This window comes from Emys orbicularis, chromosome 2 (assembly GCF_028017835.1).
Source record: "Emys orbicularis isolate rEmyOrb1 chromosome 2, rEmyOrb1.hap1, whole genome shotgun sequence".
Classification (NCBI taxonomy): Eukaryota; Metazoa; Chordata; order Testudines; family Emydidae; genus Emys; species Emys orbicularis.
This window is the reverse complement of record NC_088684.1, coordinates 93,283,713-93,304,249: the sequence shown is the minus strand read 5'-3', so window position 1 is coordinate 93,304,249 and position 20,537 is coordinate 93,283,713.

The window sequence follows — 20,537 nt, the reverse complement described above, 5'->3', positions numbered from 1 at the left end:
CTGGGGCAGGGGGTAGCCTGAGCACCAATGTCAAGCCCCAACCCCCTGCCCCAGCCCTGAGCCCCCCCCCACAAGCCTGGAGCTCCCTCCTGCACCCCAAACCCTTCATCCCCAACCCCACCCTGAGCTGTAGCCCTCACCCCCTCCCACAGCCCAACTTCCTGCCCCATCCCAGAGCCCCCTCCCACACCCTGAGCCCCTCATTTCTGGTCCCACCCCGGAGCCCACACCCCCAGTTAGAGCCCTCACCCCCCTTACACTCCAACCCACTGCCGCAGCCCAGTGAAACTGAGTGAGGGTGGGGGAGAGCAAGCCATGGAGGGAGGGGGACTGTAGTGAGCGGGGGCTCAGGGAAGGGGCAGGGCTAGGCGGGTGTTTGGTTTTGTGTGATTAGAAAGTTGGCAACCCTACTTTACTGCTGCAATTCTCTGGACTGTGGATTTACAACAAAAAGGAGCATCTTGAACTATGGACTGAGGACCTTCAAATCCTTTGATAGTTACCAGAGAGACTTTACAAGCCAGCAGTCTATTCCGTCACAGCTAAAAACCTGATATAAGGACTTTGCAATCATTTGTATGTATATAATGTATTAACCATTTTAAACTCTTTTCTTTTATTAATAACTCTTTAGTTAGTTTACCAAGGATTGGCTGACAGCGTGATATTTGAGTAAGGTCTGAGATCCCCATGTCAATATGAATTTGTCTGATCCTTTGGGATTAGAAAGAACCTCACATGCTGAAATGGGTTTTCAATAATCTCTCATTCTAGTAGATTTAGTTGCCTGGATGGCAGCTAAGGGCTGGAATGCCTAAAGGGAACCATGTTTGGCTTCTGGTTAACCAGTGTGGTACTACAGAAGCTCTTTTGTTATTGGTTGGGTGAATCTAAATAAAGAATACACCACCAGTTTTGTGGGACTGTCTGCGCTATTTCTTGCAGTCTCCCCTCAGTGTGACCCATCCAGGCAAAGTGGGGAACTGCTATTATAATAATAATAAATGGAGATATACCTATCTCATAGAGCTGGAAGGACCCTGAAAGGTCATCGAGTCCAGCCCCCTGCCTTCACTAGCAGGACCAAGTACTGATTTTGCCCCAGATCCCTAATTGGCCCTCTCAAGGATTGAACTTACAACCTTAGGTTTAGCAGGCCACTGCTCAAATGACTGAGCTATCCCTCCCCCCTTCAATTTCTATCTTAGATTAGGAGGAATTTGAATCAGGGGTCTCCCATGTCCCAGATGAGTAACCTAGCCACTGGGCTAAAAGTTGTGAGGGAGCTCCTCCTCCTCTTCCCCTGCCCCTGGGTTTTGTGGGGAGTTACGTGTCTGCCTAACTCATTCTCACAAAAAACTACTCAAGTGACTAAGCTGCCTGAAGACCAGGAAGAGGGGTTCCCAGTTGTGGATTGGAAGCAGAGATAGGTTCCTATCTCTGTGAGAGGGGCAGGGCTTAAGACACACCCCTCTCATCAGTATCTCCCATTAGCTGTCTTAGGCAGCTCCCCACCTACTGTGCTGGATTCTGTGGATCGCATTCCTACGTACCTGTCTCTCCCCATGTGTTGTATAAGGAGCCTTGGCACCTCACTCAGGCTTTGTGGATCAGATTGTTGTTCCAATGATTTTTCTGGCACCTAAAAGTTAGGTATCATAAAGTCTAAGTCCCTTTGTGAATCTGGGCCTAAGGGCTGATCCAGCTATGATTGAAGTGACTGGGAGTCTTTCCATTGATTCCAATGGGAATTGGGTCAAACTGAAGATATACAAAGATAAGAACAGACATCCATTTGCTAATATGAGAGTGTTATCCACATGAGATGATGTAATATTATCGATCTGACATTACTGTGTTATGATTCTGAGACTGCCTAATGTGAACTATGCCTAAAATTTTCAAACCTGGATGCCTAAAATTAGGCTCCTACATCTAGATTTAGGTACCTAAATCAGCAATTTTGAAAATCAGGCCACATAGTTAGGTGCCTAATCATATATTTAGGAGCCTAACTTTAGGCATGCAGATTTGAAAATTTTGGCCTAAATGTTTTTTAAAAATTGAGCAGATTCAGACTGAGCTGAATGCTCAGCCTGTGCCTTCTTTCCTGAGAGACCTGAATCCTGAGTGGTTCACTACAAATTATACAAGCCAGCTGTAATTAAGCTTCACCTAAGGTTTTTAAAGTACCTTTACACAAGAGCAACTGGACCTATGCCTCTATGTAAATGAGAAGTAATATAGAATCCTAGGACTGGAAGGGACCTTGAGAGGTCATCTAGTCCAGTCCCCCTGCATTCATGGCAGGACTAAGTATTATCTAGACCATCCCTGATTGGTGTTTGTCTAACCGGCTCTTAAAAATCTCCAAGGATCCATTAAACACAAGACAATGCTTGACAGCATTTTGAGAGAGGAAAAATTTATCTTGAGAAACGCATTCTAATGAGAAATATGCCACAGAGTACAAAAAGAAAAACTATTAAAAATAATTAAGGCCCTAATCCTGCTCCCACTAAAGTCAGGAAATTTTATCATTGACTTAAATATCAGTAGGTGCATACACTTAAAAACAAAAATGAAAGAGAGCAATTGTGGATGAATAGCATAGAAAGAGTGACTCAGATTGCTAGAGGGGAGTTTCCAAGCAATAGTGCAAGCTTCTTAGCTCTAGAAGTCTGCTTGGTGGCCAATTATAAATGAAATAGAATACAAGTAATCATAAAGGAGGTTGACAGGCAGTCAGGTAAAAGAGAATTGGAGAAATAAAATAATGCAATGGCCAGTGACCATGTCAGAGTCCTGGGTCCCAGTACAGTTTGTCTGTTTAAAAAAAAAAAATGCTGTACTGTCTAGAAATACTCTGTATTCGGAACCAGTTTAAAGTGACTCGGAAGCATAGTTACTGAATGGAAATAATAAGGAGAATATATAGCAAGTATGTGTAGGGAGGGGTTGTTCGTTTTTCCTTTGTCTCAACAAAGACAAGTAATTAAAGTTTTCAGGGATAATAATGTAGAAAAGATGCTTACTTTTGTGTCGACCACACAAGGAATCTTCAGAGAGAGGTTCATCTGAAGAAGGACCACCTTTCTACCTTGTAGTAAATCCATGGCTGTTTTATATAGTACAGTCTTTGTTCCGAGCAGTTTTACTTGTAAATGAGCAGTTTGCAGTACAGCATGTGTATCCCGCTACTTGTAACTGCTTCTTGGGCCATGGAAATGCTGGGGGCTTTTAATAAGATCTCTTTGTTATAGAAGAAGATGAGGCTTTCACTGGGATTGCTTTGGATCCGTCCCTGGCTTAGGCCCTAGATGTGCTCAGCAATCAGAGGAGAAATAAAAAGGGTGTCATCTTGTTTGAAAAGCTGTTGTTTAAACTTAATTTTCCTTTTTGTTTAAGTCACTTTTTTGTGTATTCAGGTATTCCAGTAATTCTCAGGTTGAACGTCAGTGATAGTTCTCAAGTTCTCCTACTTTGTCTCAAAGATAGAAAAAAAAAGAACAACTTCGGTTCTCTTGCAATAAAGTATTAATATCCTCTTCAGCAGTGGTGGCACAATCTTCAGAATCTGCTGCTTGGTTGTCATCCTAGCTTAACATTTCTGAACTGCATTTAAATCTGCTTTAATTTCTGCAAAATGGTCTCTGGAATTCAGAATACTTTTCTTTACTTTATTGGTGATGAATGGCCATGATCTTTAAAGTTATATGGATCCTATGCATTACCATCAGAGCAGCATCCACCAGGGTATGACTCTCTTCCTCATTGTGACGTTCCCCTCTGGTGTTGTCTGGACCAGTGATCTGTTAGGCCATTCCCATCCTTGAGTCTGGGAGCCAGCCTTACCCTTCCCTGCTGTGAGAACCCCCACTCCTGGGCTGTTCATACACAGCCTCTGGCATGTAAGGTGCTCCCAGCTACCTGCAAGCGACTGACACTAGCCAATATCTCCAGTCCCAGAAACAACCCTAGGAACCTCTGTCTTGCAGTGTCCTGTTATGCCCACTGGACGCTGCAAGCTTATATAAGTTCATCAATTTAACAAAGAAATTGATATTCACCAGGCTTGTTGTCCCAAGGGGAGCCTCTGACACACTTCAAACCAAACGCACTGCTTCAGGTAGAATAAACAAACAGATTTATTAACTTTAAAGGTAGATTAAGTGATTATAAATCAAAGCATAACAAGTCAGATTTGGTCAAATTAAATAAAAGCAAAACGCATTCTACGCTGATCTTAACACTTTCAGTGTCCTTATAAACTTAGATGTTTCTCACCACAGGCTGGCTGGTTACTTTTCAGTCAGGCTCTCCATTTTGATCAGAGCTTCAGTCACTTGGTGGTGGTGGTGTCTGTAGATATAGGTGGAAGAGACAGAACATGGCAAATTTCTCTCCCTTTTATCATGTCCTTTGTTTCCTCTTGGCTTTGCCCCCCACCCCTTTCAGAGTCAGGTGAGCATTACCTCGTCGCAGTCCCAAACTGAACAAAGGAAGCGGGTGACTCCATTGAGGGTCTAACAGATTCCTTTGTTGCTGCCTAAGCCAGTGTCCATTGTTCCTGTGAGGCTGGGTTGGGTTTGTCCCATCCATGCCCTGATGAGGTGTGAACTGCCTCTGTTCTTGGAGAGTTTTTGCATGGGCTTGCTTTAAGCCATGAGGATACATTTTCAGCCTCATAACTATATACATGAAGTTATAACCTATAACCTTACTATAACATTACTGTAACAATTACTATAACAGCACTATAACAACCATGCTCAGTGCATTATGAGCCTTCCGAAGACACCCAACATGACAAACTTTGCATTGGATACCACACAATCATTTTATAAAGATGAACATTGGGGGTGTAGGGTATTCCCCCAAGGTACAGAGCGTCACACTCATGTAATGACTAAAGAAGATATATAGAAAGTTAGGTACAGAGTGACACACACTATATGTACTGCTAGTACTATATGTACGATCACTGTTAACAGAGATTGCCTGAGTTCATGTTTTTTTGTTACTAACAGTATATTAAGGACTCAAGTGACATGTCACACAGCAACTCCACTTATACAAAAGAGTGTGCAATTGATAAAATATCCCAAATACCATGTCTTTCACACGAAGAAGATAAACTCTGGTAAAACCTGACCCAATAGCCTTTGAAGTCATTGGAAAGACTCTCATTGACTTCAACAGCCATCGGATCAGGACACAAATGGGGAGAGTACGATAGTAAGCTCTTCAAATTTGTACAGTATCTAGCACTAAGGGATCCTCAAAGGGGCTTCTAGGCACTACTGAAATATAAACAATTACATCTGTAAACTAGAAACAAAACAGACATCGCTGTTATCAAAGGATTTTATTCACAGCTGTAAACATTCCTAAAATGGACAAAAATGTAGTTATGCATAAGTATGAAATAGGCATCATTTTCATAAGTTAAAACAGCAGGTGGTGTTCTAAGGATCTGCTAAAAAAAGCACCTTGACAATAAATGCCTGTAAAGAGAATGTTGTTTTGGAGCCAGGTGACCTGCATGCTGATTTGATGACGCAGGTGAAAAAAATAAGCTGTCCTATGCCTTCTGTTGCATGCAGAGATTTTTGTAAATCCAATCTCTGTGGAAATCAAGTAGCCTGCACTAACTCCTCCACTTTGCGGTCTGAATATTATTAATATTTTGGATGTGGGCCACAAGAGGAAGAATTTGCATATCTACAATATTGATCAGAGGCTCTTAAATACAATAATCTTTTACCCTCTTTCCAGAGTCTCAGTAGTAAAAATACATCTTACCACCAGATTATACAGATCACAGAAACAAACAAATTGAAACGTGCTGGACAGACATGGTCTCAAACTCTGAATCTTCTCTTGAATGTATGATTCTTTGCCAGGCTGTAAGAAGGAGACGAGATTCAGAGAGGCTGTTCTTTTGGCTTTGTTATCCTTAAATTGTTTAGCTATTATACTTGTTAAAATGACTTCAGGGTAGGGTCAGTAGAGTCCTACTGTATTTCTCACTAACAAAAGGAAATGTAGTTTGTGTGGATTCTAGGCTGGCACGTGAACGTTAACTAAACTACTAGCTGCTAATTTATATGTTGTTTATTAAGAGGCATATGGGGGGTTGGGAGGGGATCTAGCTTTTTATTCCTTTGCTGTTTTTCTAATTCAGAGTTTTAGAAACTGATAGAATGAGAGCTTCAAGAATGCAATTTGTTTACTCATTGATACAGAGGGAAGATCATGTTTCTTTTTCCATCAGTGGTCAGTGGGTTTTATGTCATAAGTAGCTAGTTGAATATTTTTCGGATGGAACAATTTTCCTTTGGAATCTGCCATTTCATCAATTTCAAAAATGTCCATGGGAATTTCATTTTGTGGAAAAATTCAGAACTTTATATTTTTTGTTACAGTTCTGAATAGAAACTAATTCTGAAATCATGAAAATTTTCTATGAAATGGAAATCCCAGTTCCCACATAGCACTAATCATAAGATCAAAAAGTTCAAGGCCAGAACTGTCTATGTATTTGTTCTATTTGGTCCTCTGAGTGCTACAGGAATGCAAAAAAATTATTAATTGTGAAGGGGAGTGACTCATCATTTGAGCGCCTCCTTGTGGCTGGGTGTATAGTGACTCTGTACCCATTTGGCACCCCCCTAACAATGACTGCTCTGGTCCTCTGGTGGTCCACCTCTCCCCATGACTTGGCCCTTCAGCCAGGTCATAATTTAAATCTGTCCCTTCTGGGGTAACAGTCCAACAAGTAAATACTCTAAAAGGTCTTCAGCCCTAACTCCATATGTCTGACCAGTACACCTCCTTCCCAGCATGCCTACAGAGTAATGGTAAGGTGGAATCAGCTGAAAAACAGCTCAAGAGACTGTTAGACAAGGCTGTTTCTTCTCATTCAAACCCCTTGTTAGCATTTTTGGCACACGGGAATGTCCCATCACTGGGGTACCAAAACAGGACTTCAATAGCTCAGATGTAGGTCAGGGAGTTGTTACAGGAGTGGGTGGGTGAGATTCTGTGGCCTGCATTTTGCTTGAGGTCAGACTAGACGATCATAATGGTCTCTTCTGACCTTAAAGGCTATGAGTCTAGCACATCACTGATGTCATGAAGAACCCAAACCCTGTTACCAAGGAGGGGAGACCTGTTGCAGCCAGAAGGATGGAAACACCAGACAGAGGAGATGGCCAACAATCAGAGAAAGCAGGCACTAGAGTACAACAGGTCAGCCCAGGACCTACCAGCCCTGGAGACAAGCACTCCTGTAAGGATCCAGCCATTAGAGAGACACCAGAGGAGTCATGAGGGGTTCATGCAAGGTGACTAAACAAGAAGGGGTGACAATCTGTACCCTGTGTTCATTCCTTTTACAAGACTGCTTTGTACAAAATGTATCATACTGCACAATGTATCATTTGAAAACTCATGATGTGCTGATCATTACTGTCCTAGTAAAATATGTGTGGCAACATTGCATGTAAAGATATAAGATTCCACTGACCCAGGGACCCTCTAGCAGCAGCCACTTACTGCCCTCCTCCAACTCTCCTCTACTGCCAGCTTCCCTGGGCCACTTCCCCATAGCCCCAGCACCTTCTCTGCCCCTTTGTGTCAGGGCCCCAGTCTGGCAGTCATCAATCTAGAGCTCCCCCAGCCTCTGCTGACCCTGCCCAGCCCTGCTCTATCTTAGGTGCTTCTCTCTCTTCTCCCTTTGCCCTCCAGGGAGAGACTCCGCTTCTCTCTACCTTGCAGCCTTCTTATAAGGCCCAGCCTGGCCCTTATAGGCTGCTTTCAAGCCTCCACTTGATTGGCTCCCAATAAGCCTTTTCATGATTGGCTGGGGCTCAGCACAGCCTCTCTGGCTTACTCCAACTCCTTCCATGCCAGAGTGGGGCAGCTGCCCTACTACAGCCTCATTACTTGTAGTCACTCAAAATCGATCTTTCTGTAGTTAATAAATTTATTTCATTGTTTTAGCTAAACCAGTATGTTTGGACTGAAGTGTTTGGGAAACTCCATTTGGGATAGCAAGATTTGTGCATATCATTTTCTATTAATAAATGATGGACTTTATATGAGCTTGTATTGTCCTGGAGGGTGCAAGGCGGTACAAAAGGCACATTTCTGGGGAAAAGTCTGGGGCTGGGAGTTTGCTGGTGTAGCCCTGCAGTGCAATTCATGAGTAGCTAGTTCTAGCACTCATACAGTACAGCCGGGAGTGATTTACCTGCTGGAGGCTGTGTGTGGGCAGACCAGAAGTGGTTGCTCTCACAGCAAAGCAGTGTAAAAGGCAACCCAGGTTGGGAACTGAGGGGACACTGCTGTCCAGATTGTATCTATGGGCTGGTCCACACTAAGCCCCCAGTTCGAACTAAGATACGCAACTTCAGCTACGTGAATAACTTAGCTGAAGTCGAAGTATATTAGTTCGAACTTAAAGGTACTTACCACGGGTCCACACGCGGCAGGCAGGCTCCCTCGTCGACTCCGCCAACTCCTTTCGCGGAGCAGGATTACCGGCATCGACGGCGAGCACTTCCGGGATCGATTTATCGCGTCTAGACAAGACGCGATAAATCGATCCCAGAAGATCGATTGCTTGCCGCTGAATCAGCGGGTAAGTATAGACGTACCCTAAGTAATGTCTCAGAGGGACAAGTGATCTGAAGGAACAAAAGGCACAAGCCAGCAGACCCAACACCAAAAGAGAGAGCCTACAGAGATCATCATAGACACCAGGGGAAGAGGGAATGTGGGGAGTTAGGCTGTACGCAATTCAGCCACATGGACAGAGGAGGGCACAGGGTTTAATGATTTTTTTCTTGTTCAACTTAACCTGCATTCAGTTTCCCACTTTGTGAATGAAATACTTTGCACTACGGGTTTGAACGCAGGGACTTGTCTACACTACAGAAGTTACAGCTATATCATAGTGCAGACACTTGCTACAGCAATAGAGTAGGGGTTTTACTATCACTGTTGCTAATCCTCTCCCTTTGGAGGTGGTAGCTAGATCAATGGAAGAATTTTTCCAGCAGTGTCTATGCCAGGGCTTGGGTTGGCTTAACTCCATATCTCAGGGGTGTGATTTTTTCACACCCCTGAGCGACATAGCTAAATCAACCAAACTTTTAGATGTAGACCAGGCCTAAGATACTAAATGATCTAAAACATGAACAGATGCTTCAAGAGGGCACTGAGAACACAAACTCCAAGACTGCACACAGCTCTGAATAAAAAATAAAAATTAAAAAAACCATCTCCTTGCCAGTTCCTTCGACACTTGCCTTCAGGCAATGTTTGGGGAAATTAAAGCTTTTAAGGCTCAGTCTCTTGAATCACTAAAATAAAATTCTTCTTGTTAACATCTTTTCTCCTTTTAATGTAAAAATGTTATTTTACAGGAGACACTGTAATTAGAAATGAGGATTTTCAATTTTTTTAATAATGTATGAAGGTGCTCATAGTTAACAATGTTTTGTTTATAAAACACACACACACACACACAACCAAGTTTAATACATAACATATCTGCATACCACTGAACTGATCTGCAATTATGGGCCAAGTTGAAAACAGTCACAAGCTGACCTCGGAACCGAATGTAGAAGTGGGCTGATAAAGTTTGCGGATGACACAAAGTTGGGAGGTATTGCCAATTTGGAGAAAGATCGGGATATCCTGCAGGGAGACTTGGATGACCTTGTAAACTGGAGTAATAGTAATAGGATGAAATTTAATAGTGAGAAGTGTAAGGCGATGCACTTAGGGATGACTAACAAGAATTTTAGTTATAAGCTGGGGACGCATCAGTTGGAAGTAACGGAGGAGGAGAAGGACCTCGGAGTCCTGGTTGATCGCAGGATGACTATGAGTCGGCAATGTGACGTGGCCGTGAAAAAAGCTAATGCGGTCTTGGGATGCATTAGGCGAGGTATTTCTAGTAGGGATAAGGAGGTGCTGCTTCCGTTATACAAGGCACTGGTGATACCTCATTTGGAGTACTGTGTGCAGTTCTGGTCTCCCATGTTTAAAAAGGATGAACTCAAACTGGAATGGGTGCAGAGAAGGGCCACTAGGATGATCCGAGGAATGGAAAACCTGTCGTATGAAAGGAGACTCGAGGAACTTGGTTTGTTTACCCTAACCAAAAGAAGGCTGAGAGGGGATATGATTGCTCTCTTTAAATATATCAGAGGGATAAATACCAGAGAGGGAGAGGAATTATTTCAGCTCAGTACTAATGTGGACACGATAACGAATGGATATAAACTGGCCGTCGGGAAGTTTAGGCTTGAAATTAGACGACGGTTTCTAACCGTCAGAGGGGTGAAGTTCTGGAACAGCCTTCCGAGGGAAACGGTGGGGGCGAAAGACCTCTCTGGCTTTAAGATTAAGCTTGATAAGTTTATGGAGGGGATGGTTTGATGGGATAACGTGATTTTAGTCAATAGGTCAATAACGTGCCATCGCAAGTAATTAGTATCAATGGTCAATGCGGGTCTGGCTGGAGAATCTTGCCCGCATGCTCGGGGTTATGCTGATCGCCATATTTGGGGTCGGGAAGGAATTTTCCTCCAGGGTAGATTGGCAAAGGCCCTGGAGGTTTTTCGCCTTCCTCCGCAGCATGGGGCAGGGGTCGCTTGCTGGAAGACTCTCTGCGACTTGAAGTCTTCAAATCAGGATTTGGGGACTTCAACAGCTGAGTCAAGGGAGAGAATTATTCCAGGAGTGGGAGGGTCAGCTTTTGTGGCCTGCATCATGCGGGAGGTCAGACTAGATGATCATAATGGTCCCTTCTGACCTTAAAGTCTATGAGTCTATGAGTCTATAATGTACTCATGGTGTGTATGTGTGTGTACACATGTATACACACCCAGCCATCTGAATCTTTGAACCATGCTAGCTTATGTTTTGTGTCGCAATCAAATTAATCAGAATAATCACTTGTGTAAATTATACATCCCAAAGTAATTAGAATTAACTAAGACATTTAAGACAGTAGTCTGATAAAATTATTTACTTCTGGGGGAATTCTGTGCCAAAAAATAAAAAATTCTGCACACAGTATTTTAAAATTCTGAAAAGTTCTGCATATTTTATTTGTCAAAATAACACAATATAATCACACCAGCTTAAATTATTTTGGTAATTTATTTCAAAATACCTGTCAGCAAGTATGTCTGTAACAATACAGACAACAAAAAAGATTCAGGAAATGTTTTTTGACAAATAGATTCCTTACTAGGCATATTAATACATAACTCTGAGTAATAATTCATTTAAACTACAGTACAGAACCGTATTTCCCACATCCCTAAGAAGCAGTGCAAAGGCTTAGGGGAGTCAGGGATAATGGAGGTGCTGAGGGAGAGGGAAGTACTGGGAAGGAGCCTGGGTATGAACTTGAAGGGTTGTTGGGTATGGGAAAGTATGGAACAGTGGGGGGGTTTGGGGTGTGGAGGGTGGGGAGGGATTGTTAGGGAGGGTCCCCCATGCACACCCTGGCTGACCCTAGTCTCTCCCATTCAGTCTGGCACATCTGGGACACATGTCTCTCCCCATGTGTCCCTGCACCCCCATGTGTCCTTGTACCCCCAGCCACATGTCCCTCCACCCCCATTCAGACACCCCCTCCCGCCATCCTCATGTGTCTCTGTGCCCCCACTCAGCCACCCCCTTCTCCCTGTAGCTCTGCACCCCCTCCTCCTCTGTCCATGTGTCCCTGCACCCCCTCAGACAGCCCCCTCCCCTCATCTCCATGTGTCCCTGAGCCCCCTGTCCCTATGCATCTCTGTGCCCCCACTCAGCCATCTCCCTTCCCTCTGTAGCGCTGCATCCCCCCCCCCGCTCATGTGGCCCTGCACCTCCACTTCCATTCAACCCCTGCCCCAGTCTGTCCTTTCCCACTAACCCTTATGAGCCCCTGCCTGACCCCCCAGCACCCCACACTGTCTGTGTCCCCATATCCCCTGTCTCCTGTGCTGTGAAGAAGGCAGGCCCTTTCTCTTTCTAGGCAGGGGGCTGGACTCGATGACCTTTCAAGGTCCCTTCCAGTTCTAGGAGATAGGATATCTCCATTAATTTAATTTAGAAGAGTCTCACCCAACTGAGACGAGATTATGTGATTAACAGACAGAGAAGAAGATCTGTGTTACGATAGGTCTACACTGCAATTGGAAGTGTGGTTGCAGCACATGTAGACACACTCTAGCTAGCACAGATACCAACAGCAATGAAGCTGTGGCAGCATGCGCTAGCACCAGAGTGCCAGGCAGGCTTTTCCAACCTGCACTGAAGCTCACGTTGCCACAGCTTCACTGCTATTGGACCCAAGATACCTACATTAACACTAGCTCAGTATGCCTACACATGCTGTAATCTCACACCCCAACTGCAGTATAGACATACCCTTAGATGAGAAGAGGGAGCAGGAAGGACATAAAGCAGCATGGTCCATGAGAGTAAGCTGCAGCAAATCTTGTAAAGACAAGGAGGTCAGCTCTGAATTGCTTTCTAACATGGGAAATCAATAACGTTGTTTCAGATGTATTTCTTTGTGTTCCTGAGAAGGTGGACACTTAGGGCATGAAGAGCAGGAACTTGGTGATAGCATAAAGGATGGAATTGAAATAAACATTATGTGAGGGGAGAAAGACATGTCGGATGATTCCAGCAGAAGTGATGTTGAGGACAATGTGGTGAAGACAGTGATCAACTGATATACAGATATAGATGAGCTGGAGTAGTCCAGGGTTAAGATGAATGCCAAAGAGTCCAGAGACAATGAGGCAGATCTTCAGCCTCCTGTTTTTTAGATGGTACTTTAATGACAACATGCTTATCAAATATTACTGAGAACCTTGCACCATGACTAGGGCTGACTGTGTGGAGTGCATCATCTCAGGAATAAAACAACAAGGTAACACAGGGCATGTCTACACTGCAGTACAAGTCCAGGCTCAGATTCAGGCCTGAGGCCAAATCCCCCTTCCATCTACAACAGAAATTTCTCAGGCTCGGACCCAGGGTCGTAGGACGCTGCAGGGCTGGAGTGTTCAAACCTGAGGAGACTTTTGATGCCTTTCCCTTGAGGAATGGCCTGCCACAGAACCGTCAGCAGACATGAAAGGAACAGAAGTCACCCTGGAGCCTGGTAGGGTTCTGGCTCCAGTTTAATGTTTATTAATATAGGATTTCCATTCAATGCAAAAGTCATTACAAGCCCAAGGTAGAACAGGTATCCGCTAATGGTGTATTGTATGCCAATGCCTTGGCACCCTCTCAGCCTCACCCCACCAAGTGGAATTTAAAATGGTGACTGGGAAATGCAAACAGTAAAAATATCTTGAAAATGAATTTTTACTGGAAAGGCATAGATTTTTGCTAGAACATTCCTATTTCTTAAAAATGATAACCTTATATTGCCAGGCCTGTAAATATGTCACTCTGTAACCACCCAACTGTGTAATGAGCTGTCTGGAAACAGTGGACTGTAAGCGGGGGGGAGAGGAGGAGGTGGAAATGTTTTCACTTACAAATCTAGTCCATTTCAGGTAAAGGCAGTGCATGTCGTCCATAGGTGACAAAATTGTTTGTCCCAAATACAACTGGGGTTTGAAATTGTGTCCAGAAATATGCTGAGAGGGGAAGGGGAAGGGCAGTGGATTTATGTGTGTTTGCATGCAGTCATAACATGCTAAGCCATGTGGAAGCTAACACAGCATCCTGTTAATTCCCTCATGAATTCTGACCCAATCCTGGGTGCTGATAGCTCCAAACTTTTCCTATAACAGGAACTCCAAATATGTAGTCACATTTCGGAGAAGGGCATATTTTCCAGGGCCACTTCCATAGCTGACCCAGCCCACTCCATTCATAAATGTGCTGATCAGTCAGCATACGTTTGAATACTTTGCTGCATACACTGCTGGTTTCCTACTAGAAGCTTGGAATAACATCTCCCTTTGCAAGTTGGGCACCACAAGAATTGTTATGTCCTCCAAAATGTGGAAGGCCTGAAATGATAGAGAAACCTTTTGTAGCACGTCTGTCGACTGCCCCATGGCCCCAAATTGTTCTACGATGTTTAGAAAAAGAAAAAAGCAGCTTTGATTTTTTTTTAACTTACCAGTGCCTCTGCACTTTTTTCACTTCAGTTAACCCAGCTGTGTCCAGGGAGCTTCTGTGCTCTGAAGCATTCCTCTCACAATATATTAAAGTTCAGTATGGAAAAGTAACATTTTAGGTCCTTGAAATTCCACACCTTTTTTTTCTGTGCTCCTGCACTGAGCTATTTGAGATAATAAGCCTCTGTGTCTTGTCCAATTACAGGGTCCTTGACCTCTACAGGCTGTCATACCTCCACAGCTCACCTACATTGCAGCAGTAGCCTGGGCCAATGGACCTTCATGGACCATTCCAAGAGGAAGCGTTTCTGTGATGAACTTATGGTTGAAGTTCTGGACAGGGCCAACAAGCAGGTCCAGTATCACAGACAGAGGGTCTTATGGCTAGAGGAAAGGCATGGTGAGAGGCAAGAGGAAAGGCTGAGGTTGGCTGCATAGCTTGAGGACAGGGTTTCAGCACAGGAGAGGGTACTTGCTTCACAGTTCCCGGAACATGAATGGCAGCTAAGAGAGAAGGACAGAGCTCAGCAGAGGGGACTGTTTGAGCAGCGGATATCAATACTGGCTGGAAGAGTACTGGCTCCTGATGCATCACCCACATCATGGTTCCCCTGCATGGTACCCTGGTATTCAGTCCAGAAACAGCTTAGAAAACTTCATGTCTGCGTGGCCCATGCATTCAAGCCCTATGAGCAACTGGGCATGGCAACTTTGTCCCATGCAGTCCTCCATATTGACCCCATCTCCCCTGGATGCCTCCACTACTCTCCCCCGGCACCAAGTGCACAACATATGTGGAAGGAAGGGAAAGGAGAATGGAGGTCAGGAGACATGAAATGGTGGGGGGGGGGTTCTATTTTGTACATGGTTTCACCATTTGCACTTGTTCATGATTTTTTTCTTTTTGAACCTGTTGTTACTGATGTTTCAGTGCGGTAATGGCAGCTGGCCTGACTGGCAATGGGTGAATGTTGTACTTTTCTAATATGTGTCTATAAATAAAGTTCTTTATTTCATCAACAGAGTTCATTGCTATCACTGCATCACATTGTACATTACCTTTATTATTTGAAACACACAAACACATCTTTGGGGACAACTGGGAATTAGTAAGCAAGCACTATTTCGCAATAGAGTTAGCTACATCAATCCATACTGTGAATTAACCCCCTCCACCACATGTGATAAGCAGTCAAGTCATTCCTAAGTACAGTGCATATCAATCAACCCTCCCCCCACTGAGGAGGTGAAGCACTGAAACCCCCACAATCAATCAGCCCCTTCCCCCACCCCCTACAAGCCCATTCATAAACATACTATTCTCCTTCTTCCATTGGGCCATGCAAATCCATAAGGTGGGGGCACAAAGCATCCCTGATGTCCATTGCCCAGGTGGATCCAACTCCAGCTATGGTAGGTGCACTTTCTTGCTGAGGGTGCAGATTCAGCAGCCCCTCACTGTCATATGTCAATTATGGGTGGGGGGGGTAGGGAGGGAGAATGGATCACCTCTGGCTTTACAAAGATTGTGAAGAACACAGCATGCCACAGTAATGCACACAGCATTGATGATACTGGAATCCAAATGGGTCTGTAGGCATCTCCAGTGGGATCTCAATCTGCCAAGAGCACATTCAACAACCATTCTGCACCTGCTAAGAGTATAATTGAACCAGCTTTGCCAGGGCCTCTGATATCAGGGTATGGTTTCATAAGCTAAGACAAAAGGGGTTTGCAGGGTCCCCCAGAATAACCATGGGGACAGTAACGCTGTTTATGACACTGTCATTGGGTGGGAATAGAGTCCCAGCCTGTCCATGAATGTAGACCCCCCAAGCAGCATCATGAACTTTTCCAGTGCAAACCACATCAACAGTCATAAATCAACCTCTGTGGTCCACAAGGGCCTGCATAACAATGGAATAGGGCCCCTTGCAGTTTAGGAACTCATGCGCCTTGAGGAAGGCAAACATGGGCATGCGTCCCATCAGTGGCCCCAGCACAATTTGGTAACCCCATTCTCTGAAAGCCAGCAATTACCTCAGGAATATCTTTTATGCCCGCCACTTTAGGGTAAACCACATGCCTGACTGCCTCAGAAACCTCAGCCACCACTTTACGCAACGTGACTTCCCACCACCAAACTGGCTGGCAATGGTCCTCTGGCAGTCTGGGGTAGCCAGCCTATAGATGTTTATAGCAACCTGCTTCTGGACCAGCGTGGCAGCCCTCATGATTGTGTCTTTACACTGAAGTGTCAGGGCAAGCTGTTCACAAAGCTCCAGAAATGTAGCTTTCTTCATATGAAAGTTCTGGACTCACTGCTGGTCTTCCTACATCTGCAACACCATGTGGGCCCACCAGTCTGTGCTTGTAGCACTGCTCCAGAAGCGCCGGAAAATATAGAGGGCATCAGTGGCTATACCGAATGTCATAAGCAGCATCAGCCAGTGCGAGTCTGCCATGCCTGGGTACTTCTCCTCCTTCTGCTCCAGCATAGGCTCTGTCAGATGCCTTCGGTGGGTCAGCAAATGCCACTGAGATCTCCACCAGTGTCTCACAGAAGCTCTGCCCATTTCCTGAAACAGGAGTGAAAACACAAGTGAGAGCAGTTCTTCAAATGGTACCTCTGTCACGTTGCTAGCTGCAGTAGCTGAAAGCACACAGAGCAAAATGACAGCTCATCAGGCTGTGTTGGTAGGCTGTTCAAACTTCCTGTAACATGTAGGGCAGACAGTCAAGTTTTTTCACACTGTGCCATGGTCAAAGGACTAGAGCAGCCACATGTTGGGAAGGGGCTAGGGAGTCTGTGATATGGTTGGTTTGACTCGGGTCTGTGTGCTGCAGAATGGACACCAAAGCCCCAGGTTTGAGGTCAGGTTAGAAAATGCTTAACTTTAGGATTGACAATCAGTGTAAATCAGGGGTCTCAAACACGCGGCCCACGGGGCTATTTCCTGCGGCCCACCAAGCAGCCCGCATGCCCCCCGGCCTACCTCCAGGCCAGGGGTGGGTAAACTACACCCGCGGAATTGCCCCCCCTTGAGCCCTGCGCCGCTCCCTGAAGCAGCTGGCATCATGTCCCTGCGGCCGGGGGGAGAGCAGAGGGCTCCGTGTATTGCCCTGGTTTCCAGGCACCGTCCCCCCCCCCCCCCCCCCCCGCAGCTCCCATTGCCCAGGAATGGGGAACCGCAGCCAATGGGAGCTTCGGGGGAGGTACCTGGAGGCGCGGCAAGCAGCGTGCGGAGCCCTGCATCCCCCCTCCCCCAGGGGGCGCAGGGACATGGTTCCAGCTACTTCCTGGAGTGGAGCCGGGGCCGGCAGCCTGCCTTGGCCCCAGTGTGCGCCGCTGCCACCCCGGAGCCCAAAGCCCTCCTGCACCCTGCCCCCCAACTCCCTGCCCTGAACAGCGGCGGCTCCAGGCACCAGCACTCCAAGCGCGTGCCTGGGGCGGCAAGCCGCGGGGGGCGCCCTGCCAGTCCCTGTGAGGGCGGCAGTCAGGCAGCCTTCGGCGGCATGCCTGCGGGAGGTCCGCCAGTCCTGCGGATTTGGCGGCAATTCGGTGGTGGGTACGCCGAATCCACAGGACCGGGGACCTCCCGCAGGCATGCCGCCAAAGGCAGCCAGCCTGCCTGCCTGCCGTGCTTGGGGCGGCAAAAAAGCTAGAGCCGCCCCTGGCCCTGAGCCCCCTGCCTGCACCTCAACCCCTGCCCTGAGCCCCCTGCTGCACCCCACATGCCAACCCCATGCCCTGAGCCCCCTGCTGCATCCCACACCCCTTCTGCACCCCAGTCCCCTGCCCTGAATCCCCTGCCTGCTCCCCAATCCCCTGCTGCACCCCAACTCCCTGCCCTGAGCCCCCTGCTTCACCCCATCCCCCTGCCCTGAGCCTCCTGCCTCATCCCACACCCCTTCTGCACCCCAACCTCCTGCCCTGAGCCCCCTGCTGCATCCCACACCCCTTCTGCACCCTGAGCCCCCTGCCTGCACCCCAACCCCCTGCTGCACCTCCACTCCCTGCCCTGAGCCCCCGCCACACCCCTCATGCACCCTCTGGGGGCAGGGAGGGGGCGGAGTTGGGGTGGGGACTTCAGGGAAGGGGTTGGAATGGGGGCAGGGAAGGGGTTGGAAGAGGCGGGGCCTCATGGAAGGGGTGAAGTAGGGGCAGGGCTGGGGGCAGCAAGGGAGGGGGGGTGTCAGTGGTGCTGCCCTCGGGCCAACGAACTAGCCCTCATGTGGCCCTCGTGGTCATTTGAGTTTGAGAATTTTGGTGTAGATTCTCAAGCATTGGCTTCTCTAACCCAGGGTCTGCTGAATTGAGTCCTACTAACCCTAGTCTTTACAGTGCTGTGTAGACATACCCATACAGAGAGACAGCCACATTCACTTTCCTGGTGCACTTCATTAACTTCATACATCAGTTTTCTTTGGGAAAATACCATGGTGCTTTGCTGTTTCAGTATAAAGAACATCTAGAGTTTGTGTTATGCTTCCCATAGTAGAAGGAAAGGTGGCAGCAATTTTTCCTAGTGGATGTGTTTGCCAATCCTAAAATGTTTGTGCTTTATTTTGCAAAAGTGTATCTATAACCATTTTCCCTTCACGAAACTGCTACAGTGGCACAATTCTGTCACACTAATTCAGTACCATATTTGTAACAATCTGTGCAGCCCCATGTGATAATTTCGGATGTATATGATTTCAGTCCCCATTATAGAATGATTATGTAAGCACTCCAGCCACATCTGCTGGTAGGGAGGAAAGCTATTGTCAACATTTAGAGATGTGGGCTGTGTTGCTGTGGCAACAGCAGCTGAGCCAGCACTCTGGTCACTGCAACTCTAATTAATTACTCTAGAGTAGACCTCATGAAGAAGAGCTGTGCCTAATCCGTAGATGGGGATGAGCTTAGGTGAACGAAGAGGCTAATTAGACCCATAGGCAGGTGATACAAAAGGCACAGGAAGGCAGTGAGAAGGGGAAAATAGGAGGGGGAATATGAATGAATGAGACTCTCAGGAGCTGAGAGCTCCCTAGAATCATAGGCATAAGGCTATATAGTGTGTAAGGTTGGTAGAAACGAATATTATAAACAAACTGCATGGAGTGTCTTACCAGCAGAAGGTCTCTGAGCTGTTTGTGGCTTGAAGAGAGGCAGGAGCAAGTCCACCCTGCCACATGACCCGTGGCATATGTACCTAGATAACATATTTTAATGTCTGTGCAAGTTAGCACTACACTAATTGGGGCCTGATTCTTCATTGCCTTACAACCTATGCAGTGTTTTACACATGTGCAAAGTGGGTGTCAAGCAGTACCAAGTCAGAATTCTCCACTCACATAAACTGATGTCAGCATTTTAACCCATTTTCCAAAGGTATAAAAAGGTACACAATGTGCTAAGCAGTGGAGAATCAACCCCTTTATAGCAAATGTGTACTATTACCTAGCTATAGAACAGATTATTATTCAAAACCCAATATGTACAATATAGGTATGACAGCATCCTGCTGTGACAAGCATCATGATACTTTTTACCTTTAAAAAGATCCTGTTTTACATTCCAGAATTCTAAACATGTGTTATTTTTTTTCCTTGTCAGGTGTGCAATCAAAACACCACTTTTAATATTCTACCTCTATTGTCCCTTCAATCCATGGTTATGTGTGTGAGGTAGACTCATTGTCTCTCTCCTTGGGAGTGCACATTGAAGCATTGTGATGTACAGGGGTAGGTGTGCATCCGTGCTGGGTAAGTGACACATGCAATCATTATGGGACACAAATTACTTAGAGAACACGTTTGCTAGAAAAGCTTTGACATTCCTCATACTGAACATAAACACGTAAGCCCATCTTATTTTATTGATTATTTTAATCCACATGAGCACCTACCAGTATAAATAAGTAACAAGTCCATTTATTCATGTATGAACACTTGTGACATTATACCAGAATTTTTGGAAGTCTTCTTGAACCATTGCTGTCTTCGCACATTCAGCAGCTGAGCTCCCAGGGATCCACAGTGCCCCTTCTATCCATCTCCTCCCTGGTCATCCCCTGATACAATGACCCAGCCCCATTCCTTCCATGATAACTTTCCATCTCTGCACCTGAGGTAACCAAAGTACTAAGTTCATGCCTGTTGATTTCTGAGAGCACAGTTTGCTTCTCTCCAGCAATATAGCTAACATAAGCGTTCATCTTCTTTTCCATCCAGAAGATAAGCAAGAGTCTTTGCCAGCACCACATCTCAGAGGCTTCAGTTTTCATTTTGTCAGCCACATTAGTTTACCAGTATTCACCTCCATAAGTTGCAATGGGAAAATTAAGCTTTTCACCAGTCAAACCTTCATACTTTTCGAGCTGCCATGGCTTC